Consider the following 16,911-nt stretch of genomic DNA (forward strand, 5'->3'; position numbering starts at 1 on the left):
CTGAAAGACCTGCTTTAGGAATTATTTTGGGGGAATTTCTATGGCATTAGACTAGATGATCATTGTTGTCCGTTTTGGCCTTGGAATCTGCATCTCTTTGAAAAGTCATCTCAAGTGAATGGAAGGTATTATCTCAGCAGAAAGTGGAATATTATCTTCCCTTGAACACTACCCACAACATTTTCAAGACATTTCTACAGTTTTCTCTCTGCTGCACTGCAGAATGGAGAGGGGACGTACAATGGGAGTTTGTGTTCTCTATGGTTTATGGTAGAGTCCTTTTAGTTTGGGGTCTGAGACACGAGTGCGTGTGAATATAAATGTTTGTGGTTTTCAGTTGTAGCACAAATGTGACTTCTTAAATACTTCCTCTTGTGATGTGAACCCCAAATACGATTACACAACATGTTAAGTCATGGGAATCGGGCAGTGAAAATAACTGTGTAGATCCCTTGTAGTTTTATTTTCTGTGTCCTAACCAAATGTCAAAAGCAAAGTCCGCCTAAATAAGTAGCCACAGCTTCTAACTGGGAAAGCAGCTTATAAGACCCTGAATATTCATTTTAGGTGCCTACCTAGGTAGAAACTTTTTTGAGTTAACTGTGTAAATGGTGGACAGATCATTTTATTTTTAAAATGTTCTAATATTACAAAGTATTGATAAATATTATTACTAACAAATAGTAATAATGCTTGTATAGCACTTTTACATCTTCATGCCACAAACATTAATCCCCACAAACATCCTTGGGATGTAGATAATCATTATCCCCATTCATCACATAGGGAGAGAGGTAGGAAGTTTGAATGATTTGTCTAAGACCAGAGAGGAAATCAGCTGCACAGCTTGTATTAAACTCAAGACTTCCTGACTCTTAGTCTTCTGCTCAGACCACAAAACGGTGGTGGTTTACATAACTCCTGATTGTTAGTGCTGTGATTTTTTTTTTTAATTTGGTTGTTGTCTTTACAACAGCAAATTGCATGGATGGGTAACATTAACATTGACATCCATACACTGGGCATGGTCCTTCAGCCCTGACATGAATGTCCGTATGGGAACAGTCCCATTAACTCCACAGAAACTTCTGATGGAAAGTTGTATGTTGATCGATACGGGTGTATGCTTGTCCCCGTCATTGTTGGCTTATTAGTCTTATTGGAGACTAGCGTGTGAGGATCATGTTTATGAACCACCTACAGTACCTGAATTTTAGGACATACACAGGAATCTAATTATAGGACTTAAAGGTTGTTTTTAAAAAACATACTGATTTAAGACAAGGAGTTATCTTCAAAGACTTATGGCACTGGTTTGGGAGAACAGTTTTATTTAACTGTTTTTCATGAGAGAATTGATTCAAATAACAGAGAGATGGAAAAGTTGGGACCGTAAAATGGATTATGGGCTGTAGGGGGAGTTTATTTTGGCTAACTTTGTACTTATGTAATGGTTGGTCATAAGTATCTTATTGGCTAGTCAATTTTTAGGTAACCACCACTGGAAAATGCATTTCCATTTCCATTTCAAATATAAAAAGAGAAAGCAAGTTCTTGTTACCAAAAGCTTATCAAACATTTTAAAGTTTGTGAAAGGGGAATTGAAACTACTAAATGTGATTTAAGCCGGAGACTCCACAATATCAAGATGATTTTATTTCTTTTTTTAAAAAACTCTCATTTTGAAGGCCCTGCTCCTTCAGTGCCTTGTATGAATGACAGAAGGATAAAATTAAGAACATGTATGCATTTACCAAATTAGCAAAGTGTTGTTTTTGGTACTAGCAGAAAGGGTGGCACTCTGCTGAGTCTGACGGCTTTACACGTAGCTGCCCATCTGTTCTCGGTACTGTGCAAAGTCATTTTGAATTTTAATTTTATACCAGTCACATGTTTCAGCTATTGTTGGACTAAATGGTTTTGATTTAAAACAGCACGAGTAGTGGGTGAGTTCAGTCAGAGTACCTACATTCAGAGATAATGCTGACTCCATTCAGCTGTACACTTTTCCTCTCTGCAAAAAGAAACCCTTTCAACGGCATGAATGAAGAAAACTGGAACGATTCCATCCTATTGCACCCACAAAGGCTACAGAACCCTCAGAGCCAAATCCCATCCTTGGTGTAGGCAGGCACCATTGAAGTCCGTGGGAATGAAGCATGTTTATTCCCAGGGATGATTTGCCCCTTGTTTTTTTTCTTCTTCTTTGTATTACAGTAGCACCTACAAGCCAACTTTTGGGCACAGTATTTACATACAGCCCATACCTCAAAGAGCGTACTGCCTAAATAGAAAAGGCAGACAATGGGTGAGAGTGGAAACAGCTGCAAAGAGAGGTGAAGGTCTCACAGAGGATCAGTGACAGAGCAGGAAATGGAGCCCCACACTCGGACTCCCAGTCCTGTGACTTACCCCTGAACTGCTGCTTCCTCCAAAATGTCTTTGTTTTGTTGTCTGTCATAACATATTCCAGTTAAAAGGAAATGATTAAGTTTCTTGAAAAGCTGCTCTTTGGCTCATCAGTTGAATTTTCCTAAAGTTTGAAGATGATCAGAAACCGTGAGTGTGAGTGTTAGTTAAAGGGTCAGAAACATCTATGCAGACTGGAGCTGAACTTCCCCAAAGTTTGGAAGAGTTAGGATAATACAGCTCCAGTCTGTCTCTTGTAAATATATCTTGGTTAAATGGTATGTGAGGATCAGGCAGAAATATCACACTTCTACAGGTATTTGAAATATGTAAGCATTACACGTTACAGATCCATTGTTTAGGATGGCCCAAACCCAAGGGAGTTTGTAATAAAATGCGATGAGAGTAAGAAAAGGAAATATAAGCTCACTGGGAGCAGAAGGCTTCTGAAAATGGAGAAGTAAAATTGACAGATAAAGATGTTTCCAGGGCTAAATTAAGATTGTATGATAAATAAGTCAAAGCAGGATTCTAATAATTGAAATGAATGCTTTTCCCTGGGGAGACTTGCTGTTTAGATGACATCTCAGGAAAAATTTCCTGCTGCTGAGACACATTCTGTAATACTTCTATAGAAATTACTTCAACAACCTATAGTTTAACAGAGGGCCCAGTTCTGCTGTAGAATTTTGTAGGCTGATATTAAACATTTTGTGGATAGGTGGCTATTCACTAGTAAATTTCCAAGGATTTTTTTCTGGCAGAGAGAGGGACTACATGAGCTTTAGCTAATGTGAATTCCTCATTCTGTATGTTCATAAGTGCCTTTGAGGTGTTGGGATTTTTTGATTCCATGTCTTCTAAGTCTCAGATTATTACCCAAACCACTGAAGAGTCTTGAGAAAAGTATAAAAAAAAATGCACCAACCATAACCAGGAATTTTCAGGGAACCTATGAATTGTAGATAGCTAGTATATTTTAGAAGATAAATGCAAAATGGTGATGTGTGGGGTACCCTACTCCCAGCAGAACAGAATTTGGTAATGAGGATACCATGGTAATTTCCCCTGATTCTAGCCTTAATGGACCAGAAGTAGGTATACTGAGGAGCCTGGTTAATCAGACTAGGCATTAGTCCCCTGCAGGAAGGAGGGAGTGTAGCTGTTCCGCTGGACTTAGTTTGGCTGCACAAAACCATCCTTTTGGTCAGTGTTGTCTTCAAGTTGTCATTGTTAAATCCAAGTTGAGGCTCAAGTCACTACAGTTCAAGGCTCAAGTCGAATCTCAAGTCCCTAAAGTCACTTTCGAGTCAGTCTTAATTTAAAAAATGTCAAGTCACTTTTGTACAAACCATCAATATCGGCATTTTTTGACAATTTTTTCACCAAGTTGATATAACAAAATTAGCAAATCTCAAGTCACAAACAATGAACCCAAGTCAAGTCTCAAGTTGAGTCACCAAGGAGACTTAAGCCGGACTCGAGTTCAAGTCTTGGGACTCGAGTCAACAACTCTGCTTTTGGTGCATTCCATTTTAAAAGTGAGACAAAGGAAACTTTTTGCATTTTTAATTTGAATCTCTGTGGAAAATCTGTTTTGCTTTTCATTTTGACAGGGCCCCAACAGGTGGATTTCCAAACCGTGCAGTGTTTGTGTCTCACCAAACTGAAGTTCGTTTAACCTGTCACAGCACCATATTTGTTCAGAGAAACATCAGGCAAGGTTCAGAAGTATTTAACAGCTACGCTCATGTAAGGTAGAATGGTGTAAACTTACATTCTTAATTTAGTAGATGTGCTTCAGTCATCCAATGGGCCTCTTTTTCTTTCTCAACCTGGGGCTGATGCAGGCATCAGCCATTGGACAAAGGCAGAGGGAAGCCTAGAGGTGATCACTCAAGTGCAGAAGGACACACATTTCTATCTTGCATCCTTCTGGCAACAGTCAGAGGCTGGATCTAGGATTTTTAGTGGTGCTACTCCACCCCCTGCTTAATGTGGTTTCTGTCATGTACAGGGTTTACAGTTTGGGTCAATGGCTCTCGGTGACCCCATGATACAAATTGTTCTAGTGTCCCAGTGACAAGTTGTTTCCTTTCGGCCTGTACACTGTTGGCAGCCATAGCTTCTAGCTGAAAGCATCTTCTAGAGCAGTGTTTCTCAACCAGTGGTACGAGTACTCTTAGGGGTACTTGAGAGCAGTCTGGGGGGGTACGTCAACACATCTGAAATTTATAGCAAACTAAATTTTTGTTAACGTTTTACAGCGCTTTACTATTTTTGTACTTTTTACACCCAATAATTTCATTACTTCCCCTCCCTGACTACAATTAAGTTGTTTAAACAAATGTGTTGCAATGGTAGAAAAAAATTGTGTGTGTCTGAAAACTGTAGGTACTGGGGGTACTTATAATTTTTTTTAAAAGGGTACTTTGTAAAAAAAGTTGACACAGTGTTCTAGAGGAAAGTATGGATTGGTTGTAGTAATCGGGGAAGCTATAGCATAGACATTTTCAAAATTGTCATATAGTTCTGCTCTTGCTACTGGGAAAAACATCTGTCTCCTGTTTCCACTAGCATATCCACTGCTACCAGGTCTAAAACATGGTTGTGTAAATAGGGTTGCCAGATGGTTTAACAAAAAATACTGACACCTCTCCCCCCCCCCCCCCCAAAAAAAGGGAAAAAATTCTGTTGAGACAAAAAAAAAAAAAAAAATTACAGTTGCGGCTCCTTTAATTCCCAGCCCACTCCATCCTCCCCGCCCCAACCAGCCCGAGCTGCACCATGTGTCCCAACCGCCCTTCCGTCGGACGCCCGAGCCAAGAAAAATAGAAAATACCGGACATTTTACATGTCTGGTATTTTCTGATTTTTTTTTTAAACTGGAAGGAAGGCACAAATACCGAGCTGTCTGGTTCAGTACCGGACACCTGGCAACCCTGTGTGTAAAGAGAGCCCCACAGGTATAGCGCCACTCAAAGGATATGTTTATACTAAGGAGGCTATCCTAGCATAGCACCATAATGTAGATTCAACCTATGCTGACGGAAGGGATTTTTCTCTTGGTGGGTGCAGGAATACCACCTACCTTAGTAACATTTGCTGTGTTCACAGGAGCCCTGAGGACTGTGTTGCCATTAAGTGCATTGGTCAGAAGCATGTGGTTTTTCACAAATCTGACCATAAGTATTTATGCTGCTCTAACTCTGTATAGACCAAGCCAAAGCTGCTTTTTGCGGGGAGCTTAAAACTGATTGTTCAATTTCTCCCTTTTGGCCCACCTTTTACTTCACACTGCTCTACCTGCTTCACGGTTCTTTCTGTCACTTAAAAAGTGTGTTCTAAGTGAGTTTAACCTTAACAGTGCAGATGTCACTGCAGTCATAGTTTCTTGTTCACCATTCCTTTGTTACTTGCATGGCTGACTTGGCTTCAGATGGTTCATGCAGCACAGAGATAAAAAACAAATGATGTTGTTCTAAGGGTGGTGCAAATAAACTTCCTGCTAGCTTTAGTGAGTTGTTCCACAGAGGTAATTCTGTGGGTTTAGCTCCATTGTTGGGTGATTATTCTGAAATGAATTTATAAAAATATTTTGGGAAGCGAGAGAAACTTTTTTATCTAAGTTGAAAAAAAAATCTCTTATGAGTCCTGTATGTGAGAGTTTCACTATATTTTTGGAATTAGATCGGAATCCCTAATTTTTGCATATCCTTATCCAAAAGGCACAGAATGAGGACATACACATGGAAAAGTTGTATAATTGCTCTTCATGCTGGTTGGCCATAATTTAAGGTGTAAAGAGACTCTTCTGTCCTAAAGCTCAGGCTAAGGTATCAGTATGATAGAAGGGATGTCAGAATTCTCCCACTGTGATTAAAATTGATAACTGAAGGTCTGATTGCTGTGTAGCCTGTCAAAATAATTCTAGTTCATCTGTCAGAAAGGAGGGGTAAGGGCAGAGTCGCTTGGCTCAGCTGATAATCCACCACTAGGCTGTGATGCACAGGGAAAGTCGAAGCAACTTAAGGGGAAATCTTTTTACTCAATATGCCAAGGTCTGTGAACTTGTGACTGTGCTAGATCAGATTTCTGACATAACTGAGGCACCCATGCAGGTCATGAGTGAGCTGATGGTTCTAGGCAGTAGCTTATCTGTAGTAGGAACTTCCCCTACTGCCTTGGTTCTTATTCTATAATTTCCCAGCTATAGGAATGGATTTCCCTTCCCTCTTCTCTAGTTTGCAACGCAGTTGCTAAGGATGTTGAAAGTGATGGTAACAACTGGAGTTCCACATGAGCACGAGCAATGCTGCTAGAACCCTTGCAGGCCCTGCAGAGCACCACGCCTCAGACCAGTACTGCAGCTATTAGCAAGACTGGCGGCAGTTCTACATGACCACACACAGTCCTCCCTCTGCACTCCCTTGCTCGACAAGGTGCATTTCTAACTGCCCTGGTTGAGGGTGGCATTTTGTTTTGGACCCTGGGAGGAGGCTATTCTCCTCTGATCTTCATGTTATATACACGTGGAATGCCAAGGCAATAGGCAAGGCTTGATGGCTATAGAAGAGGAACTGTACGCTGGTTGTGCTAACCGCTCTATTGCATTTATGTGGCCATTCCATACTAGGAGTACGTTGAGTTTCTAGCACCCAACTCCTGTGATTACAGCTCTAACCCACTTCAGCCCCCACATCTGAGGCCTTTTGAGATTTAGGCCTTCCATTTCCTCCTCTTCACAGGAATTTTGTAAATAAATCAACTAGCACCAGGTAGTTATACAGCAAGAATAAAAAAACAAACTGGCTTCATGGTGATATGAAAAGTACTTGTGCAATACCCATGGAAGAGATGCACCTCACAATTATCCCTTACATTCCTTCAGGACATACCTGAAATTATTTCCAGTAGTTAAGCAATTATTGCAAGTTTGTGCAATTAAATATATTGGTAACAGCTTCTCTTTCTTCAATTTTGTACAGTAATTCCTCATTTAACATGTGCCTGCTTAACATGTTTTTGCGATAGCACGATTTTTTTGTAGGGAACATTTTTTGAATTACACGACTGTCCCCTGCCTCCCTGCAAAGTGGCGGAGGGTTCGCTGCTGACTTCCCCTCGCTGGACTCAGTGCGGGTCCCAGCAGACCTGTCATAGGGACATACTCCCAACCCAATCCCTCTCTTCCCCTCTGCTTCCCTTCCCCAGAGCCAAACACCTCCCCTCCCTGCTGTAACCCAGTCCCCTTTCTCCCCCAACCTTATGTCCTGGTCCCAGCAGACACCACCGCTTGAAATGCAACCCCCACCTTTTCCATTATTTTCAATAGGAAAATTGACCCTGCATAACATGTTTTCACTTAACACGATCATTTTCTGAAACATATCTATAGTGTTAAATGAGGAATTACTGTACTGCAAAAAATGCATCATTGCAAATGAGGGAATAATGGATTTAAATTCTTGGTGGATGAACTACTCCTGTTGGACTCCACCTGGATTATCAATCTGATAGGGTGAAATTTCAGTCAAGGTCTAAAAAGACTTTTTAGCTCTCTGTTATGCCTTGCAATGCACATAATTAGGTGCCAGCTAATTTTGTGGCAAAGGAATTGAATTATTCCTGTTTGAATAGTTCCCAGCATGTGAGCGTTAGTGCTCTTTAATTTGTGCATCATGTCTAATTTAACTTAATCTGTCAATCTGCAATGAGTGAGATGAAAGTGAATAATTCCTATCTTGAAACCTCATGCTGATACTAAGCTATTGGCACTAATGTGAGATGAAATCTTTACAGAAGTGCAACAAGCAAAACTGAAATGGGGGTATATCAGACGTGCCCAAAATAAATCTGACCCTGATTGTTTTTCATTTAGAACAGCCGTTCCCAACCTGTTAACCCTAGCCTGGCCGGCCATGGCACATTGCCTGGCCACGCCCCCAACGTTTGATTAGTCCCGCCTGCTGGGGTTCCCTAGAAGGGAATTCCCTTCTGCCCACTTCACCGTGCAGCAGCACTGTGAGTGGGGGGGTGGGTAGGGTTGACAGATGGTTTCAGCAAAAATACCAGACACACTTGACATTACATCACAATCTACATTGCATCTTATGTAGAAAATACCAGACATTTCTATTTTCTCAATTTGTTTCCCGAACAGAAAGCTCAAATACTGGACTGTCCAGTTCAAAACCGGACACCTGGCAACCCTAGCGGGTGGGCAGGGCTGGAGCTTGGCTACAAGCCCAGCTAAGGGGGCTATGTGGAGAGTGGCTACAGTGCTGGAGGTGGGTGAGGCCATGGCTGCATGGTGAGCAGCTGGGGCCTATTCCAGCAGCTGGGGACAGGGCCAGTGCCATGGCCATATGCTGAGTGGCTGAGTCCTGCTCCAGTGGGGGGGAAGGGAGGGTGGGGCCTGTTGTGGCTGTGTGGCAGGGGAGCTGGGGCCTGCTTGGGAGAGGGGCTGGGGCCTGCCACTTGACGAGGAGGTTGGGGCCTGCCACAGCTGAGTGGTGGGGGAAGCCAAGGCCTGCTGAGGTGGGGCGGGGGGGGGGGGGAGAACGGAACCTGCTGCGTGGCAGGGGGCAGGAATCTGCTCCATCTGATGGGCAGCTACTCTGGCAGCTGGAACTGAATAAAATAATATGGGTGGGGGGGAGCAGGGGTCAGGGTTAGAGTACACGGGGGGGGAGGGAGGGTACATATTTTGGCAAACAAGAAGTGTTTTATTTGCATATTCACATTGGTTATTTGCATAATGAATATACAAATGCACAAATGTTGCCAGTCCACTGCAAATTTGTGAATGGGTTTGCCTGTCCCTGGTATAAAAAACGTTGGGAAACACTGATTTAGAAGGCTGTATTTTAGAACTTTGTCCAGCTGTTTTGCATTGCTTTTAAAAGGTTATCTTACTCTCAGTGAAATATAGTACCATCATATGTGTATAAGCTCAACAAAACACACATGCTTGAGCCCTATTTGTGCTCTTTTGTACCAGTGCTGTTCCATTCACCTTACTGGGATTGCATAGATGTAACCGAATACCTAGAGGGGATCTGTCTTACTGTTAGGTTAATGTGAATGCAAATTAGGAGAACTATTTCTTATGCCTCTGAAAGGGCGTTCATGGACTTCACTGTATTTCCCTAATCTGCTTTATTACATAGCTTAAATATACTAATTAAGCACATAACATTTTCTTTGGATGTTGCATTCAATCCAGCTGGTATACTCATTGGTGCACCTATCTGTAGTGGTACATCAGCGTATTTAAAAAAAAATTGGAGTACATAAAAGCTTGAAAATCTTTTCTGAGAGGTAGACCTAGTCTATATTTTTATTCAAAAACACACACAAATGATGTGGAGAAGGCAGAATGATGATACAGGTTGGACTTCCCTGATCCGGCACCCTGGGGACCTGACCAGTCCTAGATGATGGATTTTGCTGGATCAGGAGAGGTCATTTGTGGCCTCCCTGCAAACTGCTTCCCCTGTCCTGGCCCGGCCTCCTGGCCGACCTCCACCTTCCGCCGGTCCCACTGCCTTGCCAGCCGGCCCTGCTAGGCAGCCCCACTGCTGGCATCCCGCTGCCCAGCCTTCCCTCAGGGATCCCAACTGCCATCCATCCACTGGGATTCTCTGGTCCTGGAACATTCATGGTCTGATATTGCTGGTTTAGAGAGGTTCAACCTGTAGTTTTAACTTATAAGAATGCTTTTCCTTAAGAAATCTCAAAATGCCTCTCTCTTTTCAATAGAGGAAACACTTCTATGCAGCTGCCTCTTGGGCTCGTGGTGATAAAATATTAGGTGGTCACTTTATAAATATAAGGTGAGCACGTAATATTTTACCACCAAGTGCCATGTTGTTATTCAGTGACCACTAGTGGGTAGAGTCTGGGTTTTCTCTTATCTTTTTTCAGCTATTAGATGGAGATTAACTTCTTTTGTGACTGCCACTTTATTAAGGTGGTGTAGAGTCTACATTTAGCTCTAATGTGGGAGTGTTCCTGTATAATAGCTGCGAGATTTGTTCTTCAACAGTTGAAAAACTGAAGAGAGCCAGGTTTGGAGTGTCTGGATAGTCTGCTACTTGTTTTCTTTTTCTTGTCAATATCCTGCTTGAACCTCTGGCTTTAGTCACCCTGAAAAGTACATTGTTTCCAGAGGTGCTCCACTTAAATCCTAGGTTGTTGAGAAGGTGCTGTGGAAAAATCAGAACCCGGCACTTGTACTGTAAGCTGCTCTGGAACTCAATGAAGGCTGAAATCCTGGCCCGACAAAAGCCAATGGAAGTTTTGACGTTGATTTCAATGGGGGCTGGAGTTTACTTTGTCGTCTTTGTTCTAAAACGGCAATACACATTTGTGGTGCTAGAACCAATGTTGTCATCACTTAATATGTACAGTATGGAATAGCCCACGTGTTAATGTTTAGGGCACTGTGCAAAAAGCCGCTTATTAGGGCTTGTGATGTGAACTGCAAGCTTGGGCCTTGGGTGGAAGAGTGTGATGGAGTTTGGGGTTCTGTTTGCTGTCTGGCTTTCTGATTTTTATCATTATGTTGGGTTGCTGGGTGATGTTTGAATTGATTGTAAGTGTAGTTGTCAGGGCACCTAGAGCTTATACACAGGCACTATTTGTTTGTCATTTAAATCAAAAGAATAAATGAGTGTTTTCTTCCAGTCTGCATATCTGATACACAGCTGTAATCTATTGCCCAATATTGTGCATGTGGAAATTTTTGTAATTTTAAGAAATAACTTAAACTCTGATGATTAGTCTGTTGTGGAAGAAGAATTTGAGAAATTACTTGCTTTCATGGAACATTGAGACTAGTGAATTATAGAAATGCAGCTTGTAATCCAGTTCCCCTCCTCGAACTACCAAAGCTCTGCTCCAAGCCCTGCATTGCTGTAATCTGGTCTGCACTCCTCTCCTCTGCCTGCTTCTCCCCATTCTGCTCAGTTCAGTATTGTCCCACTAAAATGCTCTCCTGTGTTCTGGGCCTAGCATTCTGATTGTTACCAGCTCCTACAGAAACCCTTTCCCGGCTTTGTTCCATTTTACTTGAAGTTCAGATGTGCTGCACAGTGACACCCCTGCCAACATCTCTGCCCTAGTTTCCTACCACTCTTTACCAACTCTATCTGCTTTAGCAAACCCATAATCTCCTCCTATCTGCATTGTGGCACTACTTCTCTCTCTTCCCCCCCCCCCCCCCTTCAAACCACTCTCTACATCTGGGAAAGGCGCTCACTTTTTTTCATCCCTTCACATATCTGATTGTTGCTGCTTCTTTGCTGTCCACCCCTCCTCTTATACATATTGTATCCTGTCTAGGTTCTTGCACTTAGCAGATCACTATAGTATCTAAATGCCATCCAGTTGTGCATTGTATATGCTTTACCGCCTACTACTTTATCTTAGTCTCTTCACAATATAAATAGAATGTGGGGGTTTTAATGTCAAATTCAGAAGACAAATATACAACCCATCCCAACCAGTTATGTTGTGGCCTTTTTTGTGTAACTATTGTCTGATTTAGATGGTAACCTCTCTGGAGCAGAGGCCTTGTGAATATCTAAAACCCATATATGTTAACCACACCGTATAAGCACTAGATAGTAAAGTAAAAAGACAGGGAGAGGTTCTCCAAGTCTCTAGCAGAGCCAATGGATAACCATGTGTCAGGTGAAATCCAATTTCCATTATTTATTGCACGGTAGATCCAGTGTTATAGTACACATTTATCGTGTTGCATAATTTAAAGTACATGGAAAATGAGGAAAAGTGAGTTGATCTTTATGCAGTTTTTGAGACAAGTCTGCTCATAAAGTTGATTGTGTAGGCATTGTGTAAAGAGATTAGGTGAACTACTTCACGTAACTACTCTAGTTTACAAAAATAAAGGCTCAATACCCTACTTCAATGTACCCATTATCTCTGAAGCAACTAAACAAAAGAGCTAAAGGGATGGGCTGGATAGTAAAGTAAAGCTGGTAGGGCAGGCCTGGCGGAAACGCTTATTGGTTAGCTATAAGCCACATGTGCCACAGGATACATAACTGGCTTTTGGAAACTCATGCTTCTCCATGCGCATGCTACAATGTTGGAGCATGAGGAAGAAAAGTGAATACCAGGAAAATGGGTGGGTCTCAGAGCATCTTAGAGAAGATGGACATGGTTCTGTTCCCGTGGTGGTGCTCAGGGTGAGCCATAAGGGGCCAGCTGAGAATTCTTCTGGTAGAGGGAGGGGAACTCTTGGCTGGTGTAAGGTTGGTGGAGCCGGTTCCTATGCCAGATGCCTTCCTCTCCTCCCCCGCTCCTAGCATTAGGGGAAGGGAAGAGGGTCTGGTGGAATCAGCTCGGCAGAGCAGAACCCTTCAAGTGGTGAAGACTCACCTTATGGCCAATCGAATTCATGCTGGAGTTAGTATAAAAATATAAACCAGGACGAGGACCAAGTAGGGACAGCCAGCACTGCGACCTGGGATCTCATCAGGGGTCTCGAAGTGGGCAGGGTTAGGCCTGGCCAATCAGGAGGTATTCATAGGAGTTTTCCCATCTTGGTGCCACAGGGAATGGTGGTAGCCAGTCACCACACACACGTTCCCCTCTGAGCTTGTACTAAATCATCACCAGAAATTGTATAACTGGGCACTGTGGTGCTTGTAGCCCATTTCTTCAGCTGAAACACATTTAGGCTTTTTAAGTCTAATGTTGTTAACTCTTTATAAAAGCCATAGCTCGGCATATGTGAATTATTAATCCAAGCTACCACATCATCTCATTGTTGTCACCCAGGTCGCATCTTCATTTAGACCTTGAGTTTATTTAGTTCAGGTGGATTCCCACTAGAATCAACTTTCAGGTTTGGGACTTATGATAATAAGTGGTTCGGGCAGGTCTGTTAACTTTTACTCAGAGCACTGGGTACATTTATACTGCCATCTACGTAACACGGAACTTGGGAAGAAGAGCAGGCCCCTGTCCCCCAACATCAATCTATAACGTGCAGCATTTACACAGAATGCTCCCTCTGGTAAGATTAATTCCATGTCCCCATTTCTATTAATGTTTGTCAATTTACTGCATGCTGCTCTTGCCTATGAATGAATCTAGTGCGAGTCAAGAGCCCAAGATAATAAATGCCTCTGGCTTATCAAGCCAGAGGAGATGAGCTGCCTGAAAGAGAAAGGAAAACATACTCATTTTAGTTATGCCTTTCCAAGGAGACCTTCCGCCATTGGCTTGGTGCCTGTAGCACTCATTCTTAGCATTTTAGGTATTCCTGATCGGAACCTGTGTTAACTTGAGTTGTGCTCACTTGATTATTCGCTCTCCCTACTCCCCCCAATGGGCCTTCTCCTCTTCCCATTGAAGGAATCTCCATGTTATGATAAATCCCATACCTACAAAAGCTGGAGAGAGGGTTTATAAGCAGGTCTTGAACTGAGTCTATGATGTTATTTAACTTAACATTTAGTTGGATACAGGGTGAGCACTGAACACAAAAATGTGTTTGGCCCCAGGCTTAAACTTGACACGCATGTTCTTATCTGAATCAGGATTTGGTTTTTGTTAAATTGGTATCAGTTCTTTTCACCAAAATTAAACACCATATCAAATGTACTGCAGACTGGGTCACAACATAAGAAGATTCTATGTTTGTTTGTAAGTCTAATCTGGCTCTCAATGAAGACAACTACTTACTGATATAATGCATTTTGCAGCCATATACACAGAGACTGATTCCCTCGTGTTTCCTTCAAACTCTTCTGTCCTACAGCTGATTCCATGTATCTCTTTTTAAGAAAAAAGAGAAATAAAAGTGCTGTTCCTTTTTGCTTGTTTTTTTGCTGTCTGTCATTTGGTCATTTACAGTGCTTTTTTTTGTAAGGAAAAAGGTGCCGGTACTCCAGGGGAAAGTTGTTGGGAGGGGGAGGAGGAAACCCTGGGGGACGAAATGCCCTTTAAGAGCCCCCTTTCTGTCAGGAGCCCAGCCGCCCCAGGAAAAGAGGTGCCAGTATGCCAAAGGGGAATTCAATTCATTTAAGTTATGCAGGGAAAATAGGTGCCGGTATGATGTCCTGGGGTGTATCATCACAAAAAAAGCACTGGTTTGTCTTAGCATTTGTCTGAAGAAATAGTAGGACTTGGTGGACTTGTAGGCTCTAAGGTTTTACATTTGGTTTTGGTTTTGAAGTTTGGTTCTACAAATACATTCTATATTTGTAAAATGCACTTTCATATTAAAAAGAATTTCATTGCAGAACTTGTAGGAGGTGAATTGAAAAATACTGTTTCTTTTGTATTTTTACTGTGCAAATACTTGTAATAAAAATAATATCTGGTGAGCACTGTACACTTTGTATTCTGAGTGTTAACTAAAATCAATATATTTGAAAGTGTAAAGAACATCCAACATTATTTATAAAAAGTCCATTATTGTTTAACAGAGTGATTAAAACTGGAATTAATAATTAACTGCAATTAACTCAAAACAAATTAATTAAAATTAACTCAGTCGTTTTAACTGATAGCCCTAATATATATATTTCTGTAAAAAATAAATTTAAACAGTGTATTTCCATGGCCTCACCCAACAACATGTGAATGTTTATGAAAAATGGGCTGTCAGACAAGGTAATCATGGGAAAAAATGAGCTAATGCTTGCCAGGTTTGATAGCCTGCTGTCTTTCAGATGGGTGAGAACTGAGGTCCTAGCCACTTATTAAAAATTCCACATTGCTTTTAACAAGAGTAAAGTTGTTACCTTGGATTCCTGGCTATATTCTGGCTAGCGTGTGTCTTCACTGCAGAGTTAATTTGAGTGTTTGTTTTTTTTACACTTGTTACACCTTTTGAATTAGCCTACCTCTCCTGAGAGAGGTCCAGTATCACTCTTGAATCTCTGTGTCCACACAGGCCCAACCCTCATGTGTAGTGCTAAGGCTGTTGGGACCACATGCTATGATGATTAGAGCTGCAGTAAGATGTGCTGCTCTATGCATTCTTTCACGGGATGTTGTAGGAGAATTTATCCTTTGTGGGCATGGGAGGGTGATGGATTGTAAAGAGCCTTTAGAAAACTAGCACTACTCAAGTGTGGCAGTAGCTTGTGTCTGTGCTGCAGAATGTCTTTGTTTAGCATAGGGCAAGTTGATTTATTTGAGCATTATTTTGAGCCTATGTCTCTGATGAGCTGACCACCTTGAGTAAAAATACTGTGGCTCTTGAGTTCAGGGTTTTTGTGTGTGGATGGAGGTTAAGTTAGTGCTTGTCTTCCACTACACTACCGCACCACCAGTGGTCAATCTATCATGTCCATTTAGACCCAATAAATCGACCTCACAATGCTCTCCCATCGGCTCCGGTACTCCACCAGAATGAGAAGAGTAGCCGGAGTCAGCAGGAGAGCAGCCCAGGCAACCTTCCTGTGTGGAAGACACCACAGTAAATATGTCGAATTCAGCTATGCTATTTGCGTAGGTTATATGGGGTAGGGAAAGGAGATAGTGTAGACTAGGCCTGAGGGGCAATATTCAAGTTACAATTTGGCAGTGATGCCAAGCCCTCAGTTCATTAGTCTGTTGAGCTAAATCTACAGCAATTTAACATTTTTTTATCATTCTCTTATCTTATCATAGTGGTTTGCTGTACAACGTTAAACAGTTCCTCCGTCTCAATCTTGAAATGGTTGCATTTCAGTAATTCACTAAGTAATCTCTGGGTAGTTTATATTATAGACTGCATTATATGTTATAACGCCTTGCATCATTCATTAACTTTTTTGTAGCTGGAATATTCTAGAACGTAATTTGGTTAAGTCTTTCAATAATGCTACTGTGTGAGATTGAGTAGAATTCTACTATTCTTTCTGTTTCCTTTTTTATTTTGTGCCTGTATAAATGCTCTTTTCTCTCCCCCTCCCCTTCTCTGGCCCATCTTGAATGCTAGTCTATTTTGGTGTGAGCTGCATCTGTCCCTAGCTCTGAGTGGGAAGTGATGTCTAGTAGTTAGAGCATGGGGTTGGTAGTCAGGCCTCCCAGGTTCGATCCTTGGTTGAAAGAGTGGGATCTGGTGAGTTAGAGGGAGTCATCAGGACTTCTGGGTTCCCTCTCTGGCTTTGGGAGAGGAGTGGGGAGTCCCATCATCCGCTTCTTTTAGAAACTCAGAGTCACTGTTTCACAATCATGCTTACATTGAGAAGTTTGATCATCTGCCTTTTTTTTTAATTGCTTTGCAGATTATCAGCAGTTAACTACTCCTGCTCCATAAAAAAGGACAATCACTCAAATCCAGGTGTGTGTGTGTCTGTATATTCAAATGCAACATTTCAAAGTGCAGTACTCTGTTTTGCTACAGAGTTTATGTCCTCTGGGTGTAATAGGCCATTCAGATTCAATGACTTAAAAAAATCTACCTGATGTTATAGCTCATGGGAAGTATATCTGCAGTCCATGGTATTTTCCTAAATTATTTGAAAAAGC

The 16,911-nt window shown here is 41.8% G+C and overlaps 1 protein-coding gene across 19 annotated transcripts in view; it reads left to right on the plus strand.

The window, feature by feature from the left end:
• Positions 1-16,911, plus strand: part of PPFIBP1 (PPFIB scaffold protein 1) — a 162,015-nt gene that overhangs the window by 8,671 nt on the left and 136,433 nt on the right. For 2 of the 19 annotated variants that reach the window (XM_075899110.1, XM_075899065.1), the window contains exon 2: positions 16,668-16,723. The exons of the other annotated variants lie outside the window; for them this stretch is intronic. The gene's annotated coding sequence lies outside the window, so the exon portion shown is untranslated. The remainder of the gene's footprint in view (positions 1-16,667; positions 16,724-16,911) is intronic. 19 annotated transcript variants of the gene reach the window in all.

This window comes from Pelodiscus sinensis, chromosome 1, assembly GCF_049634645.1.
Source record: "Pelodiscus sinensis isolate JC-2024 chromosome 1, ASM4963464v1, whole genome shotgun sequence".
Lineage (NCBI taxonomy): Eukaryota > Metazoa > Chordata > Testudines > Trionychidae > Pelodiscus > Pelodiscus sinensis.